The sequence below is a fragment of the Orycteropus afer genome, unplaced genomic scaffold (assembly GCF_000298275.1).
Source record: "Orycteropus afer afer isolate SDZICR_OR568_19922 unplaced genomic scaffold, OryAfe1.0 scaffold00172, whole genome shotgun sequence".
Lineage (NCBI taxonomy): Eukaryota > Metazoa > Chordata > Mammalia > Tubulidentata > Orycteropodidae > Orycteropus > Orycteropus afer.
This window is the reverse complement of record NW_006921759.1, coordinates 6,754,864-6,771,794: the sequence shown is the minus strand read 5'-3', so window position 1 is coordinate 6,771,794 and position 16,931 is coordinate 6,754,864.

Below are 16,931 nucleotides of genomic sequence, written 5' to 3'. Positions count from 1 at the left end.
GTTAAAGCAATGGGCTGCTAACCAAAAGGTTGATGATTCAAACACATCAGCCACTCTGTGGAAAGAAAATGAGGCAGTCCACTTCTGTAAAGATTTATAGTTTTGAAACCCCTATGTGGCAGTTCCACTCTATCCTCTAGGGTTGCTAAGTCAGAATCAACTCAATGGCTGTGGATTTGGTTTGTTGGTTTAGATATATTCCTAAACCAGGAGCCTGGGGACTGACCAAAACTGTCGTTCTTCCACACACTTTACATTCAATCAAAACCACTTCCTATGCATTTTGTTTCTCTAAAAGTCTCTTGATTTCATTTGCTCTCTATCTAGCCTGCCTTTCTATTAATTACTGTAGTAGTCCCAAAAACAAGGGCCTGAGGAAATGGTTATTTTTGTTACATAGCCCTTCAACCCATTTTCTCTCCACATTGTTGTTGATGTTGTTGTTGTTGTTGTTGTTATGTTCCGTCAAGTCGGGACTGACTCATAGCGATCCCTCCTTGGGTTTCCAAGGCAGTATCACTACTGAAGTAGATTGCCCCATCTTCCTTCCGAGGAGTGGCTGGTGGGTTTGAACCGCCAGCCTACTGGTTAGCAGTCAAGTGCTTTAGGCACTATGCTACCAGAGCTCCTTATTGTTGATGTGGTCTCTATAAAATGTAATCCTATGATCAACACTTTCCAGAAGTCACACATTGTCAACAGCTTAAATCTAAACTGAGTGTCAGAGATGAAGCCTGTCTTCCCTGAGTCCTGTCTACCTACAGAATGCCTTGCTTTGCTCTTTGTATCAGAAGTAAAATCAGTTAAAAAAAAAAAAAAAAAAACTGCCTAAAACTTCCCCTCAAACTGTATACAAGAAAACAACTACTTTCTCCTATTATCAGAGAAGGTGACTTTCATTAAGCAAACCCCCCCCATTTTTTTTTTTTTTTTTTTTTTTGTAGATGGGGGAAAGGATTGTTGGTGTTTGTCAGCTTATTCCTTTCAATAGTGACGTTCAGTCTATAGAAGACGGATGCAACTTTGTCCTAACAAGTTCTATGGCTCTGGGGACTGCCACAAAATCTTCAGAATTCCTAGCCATCTTCAGAATTGAAGTCACCAGTTTGCTTTCATAGGCAGAGCAACAAATAAGGCTCTATGTAGATGTTGTGGCTTATACCAATGTCAACCCAATGACTCTTTAGTTGCTGATCCCTCAGCCTCAGCAGTGAAACCTTAACTCATGTGTTTGTGGTAGGTAGTGTCTAAGATGGTTCCTAATGATCCCCACTGCCTGATATTCATGCACTTATATAGTCTCCTTTCTTAGAGTGAGGTGGACTTTGCGACTGACTTGTAACAAATAGAATATAGCAGAAATAATGGTATGTTGCTTTTGCAATTAAGTTATAAAATGCTTTCAAGATGAGAATTTTTCTCATGCTAAGAATTCTTCTTTGGTCATGTTGTGAGAGGTCCACTTGAGTAAAATCAGAGTTGGACTTTTTAGTCCTATGGAAGCCTTGAGATGACTGCCTCCCTGGACAATAGCTTGATTGCAGCCAAAGACAGGCCTTCAGTCAGAGGCACTGAGTTGAGCCATGCCTAGCTTCTTGACTCAGAGAAACTAAAAGATAATGGATGCTTATTGTTTTAAAGTTCAAAATTTGGGAGTAATTTAAAGACAATAGACAGCTAATAAATTGTTCTTCAAAACCATTGAGCCTCTATGACATGCATTGGTTGTTTTTAGCTTAATTATACTGAGATAGATAGCTAGATAGATAGATAGTGCTTTGGGTGCAAATTTACAGAGCAGAATTTGTTTTACCTTTAACAGTTTGTGTACATTTGGTTTCACTCCCCAATTACCATCCCCAGCCCTAACCCACTCTCTTCCTCTCCCTTTCCAGTGACACCACCCATCCCTGTGTCCTCCTTAGTTATGTACTCCTGTTTGTCCAGCTTTTCCTCCATGTGAATGTTGCCCCTCTGGTGCCCCAAGACTGATTGTTCCAAGGGGTGTATGTCTGTAGATTAGGTGGATGCATCACCCTGAGCTGGGTGCTCTGCATGTAAATCTTCCTACTGCTGGGCTGAGAGCCAGTCCTTGGGAGTGAATCCTATCCTAGGCCTGAAGTGTGTCCCAGGGCCATAGTCTTGGGAATCCCACCAGACCCTATCTGACCAGTGATTCTGGTTGTTATTGTGTTTTTGAATTTTGTTTCACATTTTTTCCTCCCTCTCTATCCAGGATCTCCAATTTTGATCCCTTCCCAAGTGGTTGGCATTGGTAGCTATCTGGTTCTTTTGGTCTTGAGGTCCATCATATCCTAAGGCTGATTGTTTCCAAATACCCTTGGTTTTCTTCACTCTTCTTCGCTTCAGATGAGAGGAGACCATTAGCTGCATCTTAAATGGCCACTGGAAAGCTTTTAAGATCCCAGTCACTACTCACAAAGTAGGTTGTAGAACAAGACTTTTATGTATTATGTTGTGCCAATTGATCCTGGTGTCCTCTAATACTATGGTCCTGAGTTGGCAGATCCAGTGGTTCTCTCTCCCCACATGTTTTTCTGTCTCTGAAGGATGGCTCCAAGTCTGTTTTCTGTTGCTTCTGCAATGATAGTGGTTATTTTGTGTAACTACTATCTGTGCAAGATTAAACTTAATTGAATCTATCATTGGTCTAGAGTATATTCCTGTTCACTGTCCCCCAATCTAATCTTCTCAGTTGTCTATGTATTCATCTGTAGCCTGGTGTTTGGTGTTAGTGGTAAAGTAGTATTGTGCATACACTGGTATTAGCCTCTGTCATCTATATCTTATGTGCACAATTCGGTATCCTCCCTCTCAGCAATGTTATCATGCTGGTCACAGACTTTTTCTATCCCTCCCCTTACCCAACTCAGCGTCTGGCCCCCAACTAGTCCAAAATTATGTCCTCCCCTTCCTTTCCATCCCTGGTAACCTACAAAGTGAGTTCCCTTCCCTGAGCAAACCCTTCCTTGACTTTTTACAGTAATGGACTCATACAATATTTGTTCTTCTTCAATTGACTTATTTTACTTAGCATAACGTCCTCCAGGTTCATCCACATATTGAGATGACTCACGTATTCTTCATTGTTCTTTAATGTAGCATAGTATTCCATTGTATGAATGTACCATAATTTGTTATCCCTTCATCTGTTGATGGGCATTTAGGTTATTTCCATCTCTTTGCTGTAGAGAATTGTGCTGCGATGAACATGGGTGTGCATATGTCTATTCATATCCTGTCTCTCACCTCTTTAGGATATATTCCTAGTAATGGAATTGCTGGTTCAAATGGTATTTCTGTTTTCAATTTTTTAAGGAAACACCATACCATTTTCCACAGTGGTTGCACTATTTTACAGTCCCATCAGCAGTGTATGAGAGGTCCAATCTCTGCAACCTTGACAGCATTTGTTATTTTCTGTCCTGTTGAACTTTGCTATTATTGCTGAGGTCAGATGATATCTCGTTGTTTTGATTTGCATCTCTCTAATGACTAATGATCATGAGCAATTCATCATGTGTTTGTTGGCTGCCAGCATATCATCTTTAGTGAAATGTCTGTTCATATCCCTTACCCATTTTTGAATTTGATTGTTTGTCTTTTTGACATTGAGATGTTGAAGTTTTCTATAAATTTCAGAGATAAGTCCTTTGTCCAGTATGTCATAGGCAAATACTTTCTCCCAATCTGTAGGTTCTCTTTTTACCCTTTTGGAGAAGTCTTTCAATGCACATAAGAACTTAATTTTTAAAAGGTCCTAGTCATCTAACTTCTCTTACACCTCCTGTGCATTCTGGGTTATGTCATAGTCTATTTATGCCATAAATTCAGGCCCCAGATTTGCCCCTATTTTATCTTTGATGAGCTTTACAGTTTTGGGTTTTACATTTAAGTCTTTGATCCAACTTGAGTTTGTTTTGGTGCATGGGGTGAGGTATAGGTCTTGTTTCATTTTTCTGCAGGTAGATATCCAATTTTGCCAGCATCATTTGTTAAAGAGGCCATCTCTCCCCCCATTTAATGAGTTTTGGTCCTTTGTCAAAGATTAGCTGTCCATAGATGGATGAGTCTATTTCTGGGTTTTCATTCTGTTCCATTGGTTTGTCTGTCTATCATTGTACCAATACCATGCTGTTTTGACTACTGTAGCTGTCTAGTAGGTTTTAAGATCTAGCAGTGTGAGACCTCCCACTTTTTTCTTCTTCTTCAGTAGTGCCCTGCTTATCCTAGGTCTCTTTCCTTTCCATATGAAATTAGTAAATGGTCTTTCCATATCCTTAAAAAATGTTGATACTATCTGGATTAGGATTGCATTAAATGTGTAGATTCCTGTGGGTAGTATTGACGTTTTCATAATATTCGGTCTTCCTATCCATGAACAAGGCAAGTCCATTTATGTAGATCCCTTGTACTTTCTTGTAGTAGTGTTTTATAGTTTTCTTTGTGTAGGTATTTTGTGTCTCTGGTAAGATTTATTCCTAGATAATTTATCTTTTTGGTACCTATTGTAAATGGTATTGTTTTTCTTATTTCTTTGCCAGAGGCCTCTTTGTTGATGTAAAGGAATACAACTGATGTTTGTATGTTGATCTTGTATCCTGCCACTTTGCTGAACGTGTACTGCAAAAATATTGAATTACATGGAAATTCCCATTTCACCAAGTTACTCCTTTCCTCCCTGTCTTGGAACATGACTTTTCTTTTCCCTGGACTGGCCTTCTATTTGATCTCTAGTCTTCCTCTTAGAAGATATGCTGAACTAGCAACATAAACATTACCCACTCTGTATTACTTTCATATTTTGTATTTAGTGCTTTTTCTATGCATCTCACAATATTTTGCAGTTATTTGAGATATACAGTGACTCATAAATATAAACCTAATCCTATGTGTCTGTTGTTTCTGTGTATGTACTTAAAAACGTCACCTACTTTCCTCTTGAAAAAAATAAAACTTTTGTGAGAGTAGGTGCCTGCTCTATTTATTTATTTTTTTAACTTCTGAAAAATTTTGAAATGCCAATGAAATCACATATTGAAACTGGCCCAGAGGTGATTCCACGTTGCTAAACTAAATGTTAACTTAGAATATGTGGGTAAACATAAACAGCCACAGTAAAATCACCAGCTCTTCTGAATTTTAAAAATGCCCTGTGGCAATGTTCCTTGAAACCTCCACTGATAATAAAAAGGAAGGCATGCGTAGGGAAATGCACAATAATGGCTTGTAAAATAACTTTCAAATTACAAAGAGTCAAGCGTTCTGGTTTCTATCAAGACCCAGTGGCCATTACCAAGCTTTAATGGGTGCAGGTGCAGTTGTTTCTTAACATGTTTTTGTTTTCACTTAATCCCGTTATCACTGGCTATTAGCAGTGCCCACTCCATCTGCCTGCCCTCCTTGTCCTACTCACTGAGCACTGCCAGGACAAGCTGTATTTACCGATGGAGGGAAGAAAAAAAAATCCTTGATTTCACCATGGTCGAATAGAGTGACCTTGTGTTTTTAAGTTCATTGACCTAAAACTATGGAAACCTGTGGCCGAGTTGATTTTCATCACCTCTTCATGCTTTTTCTCATAAGGCCATTACTTATTAATTTTCTAGATACAGAATTCCAGACAATGTCTGATTTTTTTTCAATTCTCATCACTCCTCAATGTGACCATTTCCTGATTTATTTTATACTTTATAATTTTTACTTTATCAATGTGTTACGTGTTTGTTATAAGATATAATTCCTAAATGCCTCAATAAGAAAAGTGTCCATAAACTTTTCCCCGCTATTCTAAGTTACTTTTTCTAAAATTCCATGCAAAGGTGTCCCTATATTGAAAAAATCATGCTGTATGTTTTGAGTGTAGACATTCTATGCAGGGAAAAGAGCAATCTGATTGGAAACAAGCCAGAACGGGTGGAATATTTGAAGGAAATGGTTCAGTTTCATGGTTTTCCCTCATAAATATTGGTGTTTACTTGGAGAAAAGCCATAGATACGCTGGTAGTTTGCTTTAAAAATCACACACCTTGAATGATGAGATTATACTAGCTGTTTCCAGATGCATAATACAATCTGCTGCCTAATCTCCTGTTACACATTAACTTCAGTGCCCGAGATTTTCAATAATTAAGAAATTACTTGTATTTTTAACTGAAAGAAAAAAGTGCAGTTATAAACAGGGTTAATTAGAGAAATGTATATAACTTTTGATCCATTTAGTTAAAACAGGAAAGCAATAGCAACTGAGAAGTTCTTTTGAAACATCTTAATCTTTCTTACTGTTCCAAACCAGTTTTTACAGGCAGAGCAGCAATCGCCCCTAATGTTTCTTATCTTTTTCTACTTTCCATAATTCCTCTTGTAACTTTAAGAACAGTCAGTCTCCACCAGCAAAGTCTTCCCTAACACTCTTTTGTATGGGCCCACACTGAGTAGTTATCACATTACGCTGTTGTTTTCTATGTACTTGTCTCTTTCCCTCTGGACTTTGAGCTCATTCCTTTCTGTATTTCTTGAACTATAAAAGACTGTGTTATATAATAAGTACTCAAGAAATATTGAGGAAGGGAAGCAAGAAGGAAGAACTTCCATATAAATACCACATTATCTGCCAAGAGACATAAAAAATATCTTTAGCACTGTTTTCTGAGTAACTCTTGATAAATCATAAGCCTTATAGAAGTGTTAGGTATGCACAGCCATCAGAACTCCCAAATATACATGCCATTGTTAAGTGTTGTCAAGCTAGTTCTGACTCATAGAGACTACAAACGCAGCAGAATGAAACACTCCCTGTCCTGTGACATCCTTACAATCTTTGCTACACTTGAGCCCATTGTTGGAACCACTGTGTCAAGGTATCCCTTTGAGGGTCTTCCTCTTTTTCTCTGACCCTCTACTTTACCAACCACAATATCTTTCTCCAGGAACTGGTCCTTCCTGACAACATGACCAAATTACGAGAGATGAAGTCAAGCCATCCTTGCATCTAGAGTATTTGGGCTGTAGTTCACCCAAGACAGATTTGTTTGTTCTTCTGGCAGTCCATGCAATATTCAGTATTCTTTATCAAGACCATAATTCATATGCACCAGTTCTTCAGTCTTCCTTATTCATTGTCTAGTTTCACAGGCATATGAGGCAATTGAAAATGCCATGGATGGCTTGGGTCAGCACAATTTAGTCTTCAAAGTGACATCTTTGTTCTTTAACATTTTAAGGAAGTCTTTTGCAGAAGATTTGTCTAATGCAACACAATGTTTGATTTTTGAGTGTTGTTTCCTTGAGTGTTGATTGTAAGTCCAAATAAAAAGAAATCCTTAATAGCTTCAAACTTTTCTCCATTTATCATGATGTTGCATATTGTTCCATGTATGAGGGATTTTAGCTTTCTTTATGTTGACGTGTAATCCGTACTGAAGGCTATAGTCTTTCATCATCATCAGTAAGAGCTTCAAGCCCCCTTTACTGTCAGCAAGAAAGATGATGTCATCTTCGTATTTTGGGTTGTTAATGTGTCTTCCTCTGATTCCTGTGCCACATTCTTCTTCATATAGTCCAGTTTCTCAGATTATTTGCTTAGCATACAGACTGAGTAAGTGTGGTGAAAGAATGCAGCACAGAAACACACTTTTCCTGATTGAAAATCATGCAGCTTCCCCTTGTTTTGTTTGAATTATTGCCTCTTAGTCTATGTACAGGCTGCTCATGAGCATAAAAAAGTGTTCTGCAATTCCCATTCTTCACAATGTTATTTATAATTCATTATGATTTGCATAGTCAAATGCCTTTGCATAGTCAATAAAACACAGGTAAATATCTTTTTGGTATTCTTTGCATTTAGCCAAGATCTGTTTGAGATCAGCAATGATATCCATTGCCCCACATCCTCTTCTGAATGCAGCTTGGATTTCAGGCAGTTCCCTGTCTATGTACTACTGCAATTGTTTTTAAATTATTTTCAGCAAAATTTTACTTGCATGTCATATCTGCATTTTGTCTGATCACTTGTCTTAAGAATGGACACAAATAAGGATTTCTTCCAGTCGATTGGCCATTTAACTGTCCTCCAAATTTCTTGCCTTAATGATTGAACATCAGTTCTTTTTTAGTAGAGTGTCTCTGTGTATCTGTACCTGTGATATTTCCTGCATCCTTCAATATTTAGCCCATAGAATTCTGCAGTATTGCAACTCAAAGCTTGAATTATTTCTTCACTTCTTTCACCTTGAAAAATCCCTGATGTGTTCTTCCTTTTGGTTTTCCAACTTCAGTTCCTTGCATATTTCTTTATAATACTTTGTCTTCTCAAGCCACTCTAAAATCTGTTCAGCTCTTTTGTTTCATCATTTCTTCCATTAGTTTTAGCTACTCTATGTTCAACAGCAACTTTAAATCTCTTCTCACCCATATATTTGTCTTTTTACTCACTTTTTGCTTTCTTCATCTGTGATGTCCTTGATGTCATCCCACACAACTCTTCTGGTTTTCGGTCATTGGTATTCAATGCCTCAAATCAATTTTTCAGGTGGTCTCTAAATTCATGTGGAATATAATTAGTTTTATTTTGGTTCCTGCAGAAATGTTTTAATTTTCTTCAGCTTCAACTTGAACTTGCTTATGGGAAATTGATGGACTGTTTCATTATCAACTCCTGGGCTTCTTTTGCCTGATGAGCTTCTCCATTGCCTCTTTCCACAGATGTAGTCAATCTGATTCCTTCGTATTCCATCTGGCAAGGTCTACATGTATAGTCACTCTTTATGTCATTGGAAAAAAAAAAAAAAAGGTGTTTGCAATGAATAAGTGATTGTTGTTGTTGTTGTTATGTGCCATCGAGTCAAACCCGACTCATAGTGACCCCTCCTTGGGTTTCCGAGGCAGTATCACTACAGAAGTAGGATTGCCCAACCTCCCTTCTGAGGAGTGGTTGGTGGGTTTGAACCGCCAGCCGTCTGGTTAGCAGGCAAGTGTCTTAGCCACTATGCTACCAGAGCTCCCAAATAAGTGATTAGTCTTGCAAAATTCTATCATGGGATCTCTGGTGTCATTTTTATCACCTAGGACATATTTTCCAACTACTGATCCTTCTTTGTTTCCAATTTTTGCTTTCCAATCACCAGACATTATCAAAGGAGCTTGATTACATGTTTGATCAATTTCAGACCGCAGAAGCTGGTAAATCTCTTCAATTTCTTCATCTTTCAGTTTAGTGGTTGGCACAAATATTTGAATAGTTGTTGTTGTTAGGTGCCAAGGAGTTGTCTCTGACTTACAGCAATCTTAAGAACAGCAGAATGGAACACTGCCCGGTCTTGTGCAAGTCTCCTGATTCTTGCTATGCCTGAGCCCATCATTGCAGTCACTATGTCTATCCATCTCGTTGAGGACCATCCCATTCTTTGAAGACCCTACACTTTACCAAGCATGTTATCCTTCTTCAATGAATAGTTCCTTTTGACAACATGACTTAAGTAGGTGAGAGGAAGCCCTTCTCGCTTCCAGGGAGCATTCTGGCTATACTTCTTCCAGGACAGATTTGTTAGTCCTTTTAGCAAACCATGTTACACTTATCATTCTTCTCCAACACAATTGAAAACCATCAACTCTTCTTTGGTCTTCCTTATTCATTGTCCAGTTCTCACACATATAAAAGGTGATTGGAAATACCATGGCTTGGGTTAGGCACACTTTAGTCTTCAAGGAGATATCTTTGTTCTTCATCACTTGGAAGAGGTCTTTTGCAGCAAATTTCCCAATGCAATATGTCATCTGATGTCTTAACTGCTGCTTCCATTGGTGTTGATTGTAGAATTAAGTAATATAAAATCCTTGACAACACCAATCTTTTATCCATCCACTGTGAAGCTGTTCATTGGACAAGTTGTGAGGACTTTTGTTTTCTTTATATTGAGGTGTAGTCCATACTGCAGACTATAGTCTTTGGTCTTCATCAATAAGCTTTAAGTCATCCTCACTTTCAGCAAGCAAAATTGTGTCATCTACATATCGCAGTTTCTTAATGAATCTTCCTTCAGTCCTGATGCCATGTTCTTCTTCACATAATCCAGTTTCTTGGATATTTGCTCAGCATATAAGTTGAATAAGTACGGTGAAAGGATACTACCCTGCCATACTCCCTTATTTATTTTGAACTACGCAGTATCCCCTTGTTCTATTCAAACAATAGCTTCCTGATCTATGTACAGGTTCCTCATGATTGCAACCAAGTGTTCTGGAATTCCCATTTGTCTCAATGTTATCTATAATTTGTTAGATTCACACAATTGAATGCTTTTGCATAGTCAATAAAACATAAGTAAACCTCTTTCTGGTATTCTTTGCTTGCAGCCAAGATCTATCTGACATCAGCAATGATAAACCTTGTTCCATGTCCTCTTTTGAATCCAGCTTGCAGTCCTGGAAGCTCTTTGTTAATATACTGCTGCAACCATTTTTTAATTATTTTTAGTAAGATAATTCGTGTGATATTAATGATATTGTTCGATAATTTGCACATTCTGTGAGATCACTATTCTTTGGAATGGATACAAATATGGATCACTTCCAGTCAGTTGGCCAGGTAGCTGTCTTCCAAATCTTTTGCCATAACTTAGTGAGTGCCTCCAGAGAGGCATCAATTTGTTGAAACATCTCAGTGGGTATTCCATCAATTCTTGGAGCCTTGTTCTTCACCACTTCCTTTAGTGCAGGTACGACTTCTTGCTTAAATAACATTGTTTCTTAATCATATGCTACCTCCTGAAAGGGATGAACATTGACCAATCGTTTTTCATACAGTGACTCTGTGTATTCCGTCCATCATCTTTTGATGCTTCCTGCATCATTCAATATTTTGCACATAGACTCTTTCAATATTGCAACTCAAGGCTTAATTTTTTTCCTTCAGGAGCTCTGGTAGCATAGTTGCTAAGGCACTTGACTGCTAACCAGAAGGCTGGCGGTTCAAATCCACCAGCCACTCCTCGGAAGGAAGGTTGGGCAATCCTACTTCCGTAGTGATACTGCTCGGAAACCCAAGGAGGGGTCACTATGAGTCGGGGCCGACTCGACGGCAAATAACAACAACAACAACAACAGTTCTTTCAGCTTGAGAAATGCTGAGTGTGTTCTTTCCTTTTGGTTTCCTACTCCAGATATTTGCATATTTCATTACAGTAATTGGCTTTGACTGCTCAAGCTGCTCTTTGAAATCTTCCTTTCAGTTTTTTTATCTTATCTTTTTTTTTTTTTTTTTTTTCCATTTGCTTTAGCTCCTCTCTGTTCAAGGACAAGTTTCAGAGTCTCTTCTGACATCCATTTTGGTCTTTTCTTCCTTTCTTGTCTTTTTAATGACCTCTTGCTTTCTTCATTCATGATGTTCTTGATGTCATCCCACAATTCCTCTGGTTTTCAGTCATTAGTGTTCAATGCATCAAATCTATTCTTTTAAGTGATCTCTAAATTCAGGAGGGATATTATCAAGGTCATATTTTGGCTCTCATGGACTTGTTTTAATTGTCTTCAACTTCAGCTTGAACATGCATATGAGCAGTTGCTGGTCTGTTCCACAATCAGCTTCTGGCCTTGTTTTGGTCAAAGATATTGAACTTCTCCATCACCTCTTGCCACAGATGTAGTCAGTCGGATTCTTGTGTATTCCATCTGGTGAAATCCACATGTATCAAATCATCACTTATGTTGTTGAAAAAAGGTATTTGCAATGAATAAGTCATTGGTCTTGCAAAATTCTGTTTTGCGATCTCAAGCATTATTTCTATTACCAAGGCCATATTTTCCAACTACCAGTAATTCTTTGTTTCCAGATTTTGCATTCCATCACCAGTGATAATCAGCACATCTTGATTGCATGTTCAATCAATTTCAGACTGCAGAAATTGGTAGAAATCTTCAATTTCATCATCTTTGACTTTGGTGGTTGGTGCATAAATTTGAATAATAGCAGTATTAACTAGTCTTCCTTGTAGTTGTATGGATATTACCCTATCACTGACAGCATTGTACTTCAGGACAAATCTTGAAACAGCGTTTGTGAAGATGAATGCCACACCATGCCTCTTCAATTTGTCATTCCTGGCATAGTAGATCATATGGTTGTCTGATTCAAAATGGCCAAAACCATTCCTTTTCAGCCCAGTAATGCCTAGGATATCAATCTTTATACATTCCATTTTGTTTTTGACAACCTCCAACTTTCCTAGATTCTTATTTCGTACATTCCATGTTCCAATTATTGATGGATGTTCACATCTGTTTCTACTCATTTTGAGTTGTGCTGCATCAGCCAATGGATGTCCCGAAAGCTTTAGCCTATCCATATAATTAAGGTCTCTCTATTCTGAGGAGTCAGTTCTTCTCCTCCCCAGTCAAATTTTAAGTGCCTTCTGACCTGATGGGCTCATATTCTGGCACTATATCGGACAATGTTTCAGGGCTATTCATAAAGTTTTCCAATACAATGTTAGACAGTGTTTCATTGCTATCCATAAGGTTTTCACTGGCCAGTTGTTTGAGTAGTGGATGGCTTCTTCCTTCTTCTGAGTTTGTCTTAGCCCAGAAGCACTTCTGAAATCTGTCCTACATGGGTAACCCTGCTGGCATTTTGCAACACAGTGATATAGCCTCCAGCCTCACAGCAACATGTAAGCCACCATAGGACAACAGCTGACAGACAAGTTTGTCTCCCTTAGTTGTTTCTAACCCATTTGCACTTGCCTACCTGGCAATGGCCTTAAAATAGATCTGTCCAAAAGTGAAAAGCTGCCTCCAAGCCCTGGGCCTGCTTATATCAGGCTCTGGCCTTAATAAAGAACCATCCCCAAGTGAAAAGCAGCCCCAGCCCCAAGCCTGCCGACATCAGGCCACAGCCTTAATATAGAGCCACCACTGAGTGAAAAACAACCTCCAAGCCCAGGGCCCACCTATCTCAGGTCCCGGCCTTAGATTGAGCTGCCCCTGAGTGAAAAGCAGCCTCCAAGCACTGGGCCCTCCTATTTCAGGCCCCAGCCTTCATAAAGAGCTGCCTTCAAGTGAAAGTCAGCCCTCAGCCCTGAGCCCACCTACCTCGGCTACAGGCCAAAATATAGAGCCACCCCCAAGTGAAAAGCAGACTCCAAGCCTTGGGCTCACCTACGTCAGGCCCAGCCTTAATAAAGAGCCAACCCAAGCAAAAAGCAGCCCCCAGGCCCAGGCCTGCCTATCTCTGGCCCTGGCCTTAATATAGAGCCACCCCAGGTGAAAAGCAGCCCCCAGACCTGGAGCCACTTACCTTGGGCCCTGGCCTTAATATGGAGCCACCCCCAAGTGAAAAAATTTGAATAGTAGCTGTATTAATTAGTCTTTCTCATGTTTGTGGTTATTATCCTATAGCTGCCAGCATTGTACTTTAGGATGGATCTTGAAATTTTCTTTTTGACAATGAATGTAATGCCATTCCACTTCATTTTTTTTTTTTTTCCCTGACATAGTATACCATATGATTGTCCTATTCAAAATGGCCCATACCAGTCCATTTCAGTTCCCTAATACCTAGGATGGGAGCTCTAGTGGTATAGTGCCTAAGGCATTTGACTGCTAACCCGAAGGCTGGTGGTTCAAACCCACCAGCTACTCCTTTGAAGAAAGATGGGCAATCTACTTCCATAGTGATAACTGCTTCAGAAACCCAAAGAGAGGTTGCTATGAATTGGGGCCGACTCGACAGCACACAACAACAACAATACCTAGGATATTGATCTATGCATCCCATTTGAGTTTTCACAATTTCCAATTTTCTTATTTCATACTTCATATAGTCTGTGTTTTGACTATTAACGGTTATTTACCGCTGTTTCTTCTCATTTTGAGTTGTGCCACATCAGCAAATGAAGGTCGCAAAAGCTTTACTTCCTTCACATCGTTAAGGTCAACTTTATTTTGAGGAGGCAACTCTTTCCCAATCACATTTTGCGTGTCTTCCGTCCTGAGGGGCTCCTCTTCCCATACTACATCAGATAATATTCTACTGCTATTCATACATTTTCCAGTAGCCAATTTTTTTCAGAAATAGACTGCCAAATCCTTTTTCCTTGTTTGTTTTAGTGTGGAAGCTCCACTGAACCCTGTTCACCATGTGTGATCCTGCTGGTATTTGAAATGCCAGTGGCATAGATTCTAACAGCACGGTAACATGCAAACCTCCACAGTACAACAAACTGACAGACGACTGGTGGGATTGAAATATAGTCTACTTATAATTTTGAGGTCTACATAAACTTGCTAATCTTAACTAAATATTAACTCTATTAATATAAATTTAAACTTGCAAAGGCATGCAAATAAAACTTTCATTGACTACTAAATTACTCTTTGAAGTTATGCAATGAAAGCACCAAGTTTTCTCAACTCAATATAGGATACTAAACAGGGATTTAAATATGAAGTATCTAGATGACATTCTCATTTAGAAAACAGAACATTTTCTAATATAGAACTTTACTTTCATTTATTTATTTATTCAACAAATATTTATCAAGTTGCTAAAAAGTGTTACGAGCCATTCTTTTACTGAGGAGAGGATCAAGTAAATTCCTTGCCCTCATGGAGGTTACATTTTTTTTTTTTAACTTTTTATTGTGGTTTGGGTGAAAGTTTACAGAACAAATTGGTTTTCCATTCAAAATTTCATATATATTTTTTTGTGTGTGTGACATTGATTGCATTCCTCACAAAGTAACAGCACTCTTTGCCCTTCCTTCCTGTGGTTACCATTTCCCTTTGTCTTTCTTTCCCATCCATTCATGCCTTCTGATTTTTATCCCTGAGCAAATACTACCTTTTTGTTCTCTTATAGCCTATTATTCTTAGGGTTGTAGCTTCCCTGGGTTATTGTTCATCTTATAGGTTGGCTTATTGTTTGGCTGGAAGTTGAACGAATTTCAATTCGAGTTCAATTTCAAGCATGAAGGGTGAATAAGGCCAGACTTTTGTAGTTCTACCAGTCTCTATTAGGCCACTAAACCTGGTCTTTTTTTATCATTTTGAGTTTTCTTCCACATTTTTCTTGCACTTTATCTAGCATCTCCTATTATGATCCCTTTCAGAGTGTTTGGCAATGGTAGCCTGGCACCATCTAGTTCTTCCTGTCCAAGGGCCATGGAGGCTGAGGTTCACATGATCTGCTAGTCCCTTGGACTAATTGTTTCCACGTATCTTTGATTTTCTTCATTCTTCTTTGCTCTGGGCTTGGAGAGACCAATAGTTGCACCTTAGATGGTTGCTCACAAGCTTGATCCCAGTCACTACACAACAAAGTAGGAACATTGTCTTTATGGACTATGTCATGCCAATTGACCTTGATTTCCCCCACGACAATGGTCCTGAGCCTGCAGGCCCAGTGATTCTTTCCCTCAAACGTTTGGTTATGCCAAAGAAGTTTTCACAGTTATCACCTCTGTTAGCTCTACTATATAGACGAACATGTTTGTGGCACATACAAATATGTATGTAGAAATATTGTCTGCCAAACCTGTATGTGATTGTGGGTATAGTCTTATTCACTCACCCATACCTGATCATCTTGTGTGCCCACCTACATATCCACTGGTAGATTAATATTTGTTATTATTGATAATGCAGGGTTGTGAATGAATAGTGTTTATCTTTGTTGTCTATGCACCTCTCTTTGTCCTCCTTTTCCTTAGTGATATTGTGCTGATCACCCACTTTTCATAGATTGCCTTTCACTTCACCCAAATTAATGCATGTCTTTTACCTAGTTAATAATTTCCCTTCCCTTTCCCTCCTATCTCTGTTAACCATTAAAGAACATTTCTTTCTGTGTGTAAACTTTTCTTTGATTTTTTTATAATCATTGATGCAAAGTATTTGTCCTTCTGTGATTTACTTATTTACTCAATTTACTGTCCTCATACTTATGTCCTTATCAGTTTATCCAGGTTTTGAGGTGTTTTGTAGATTCTTCATTATTCTTTAATGTTGTGTAGTATTGCCTTGTGTGTAGGTACCAAAATTTGTTTATCCATTATCCATTTATGGGAACTTTATTGGTTTTATCTCTTTGCTACCGGGAATAGAGGTGTGATGAACATGGGTTTGCATATATCTATTTGTGTACTGGCTCTTACTTCTTCAGGATATATATCTCGTAGTAGGATTGCTAGATCAAATGGTGTTTCTAACTTTTTAAGAAAGAGCCATATATTTTTCCACATTGGTTGCACATTTTACAGTCCTGCCAGCAATTTATAAGAGTTCCAATATCTCCATTCCTTCACGAGAATTTGTTGTTTTTTGTCTTGTTGAACTTTCCTATTCTTGCTGGGATGAGATGACATCCTGTTATTTTATTACTTGAATTTTCTTTAATGGCTAATGATCATGAGAATTTCTTCTTATATTTGTTGGCCACCTGAGTATGTTCTTTGGTGAAGTGTCTGTTCATGTCCTCTGCAATTTTTTAAAATTACGTTGTTTACCTCTTTGTTTTCGTGGTGTTAAAGCTATCATTGTCAAATATTTTTTTCCTAGTCTGTAGGTTTTCTTTTTACTGTTTTGGAGAAGTCATTTCATTTGTTGTTGTTGTTGTTAAGTGCCGTCGAGTTGTTTCCGACTCATAGCGACCCCATGCACAGCAGAACGAAACACTGCCCAATCCCATGCCAGCTCCACAATCCCTGCTATACTTGAGTCCATCATCACAACCACCATGTCAATCCATCTCATTGAAGGCCTCCCCCTCTTTCATCGACCCTCCACCCTACCAAGCATGCCATCCTTCTCCAGGGAATGGTCCATTCTGACAACATGACCAAAATAGGTGAGACGAAGTCTGGCCATTCTTGCTTCCAAGGAGCATTCTGGCTGCACTTCCTCCAGGACAGATCTGT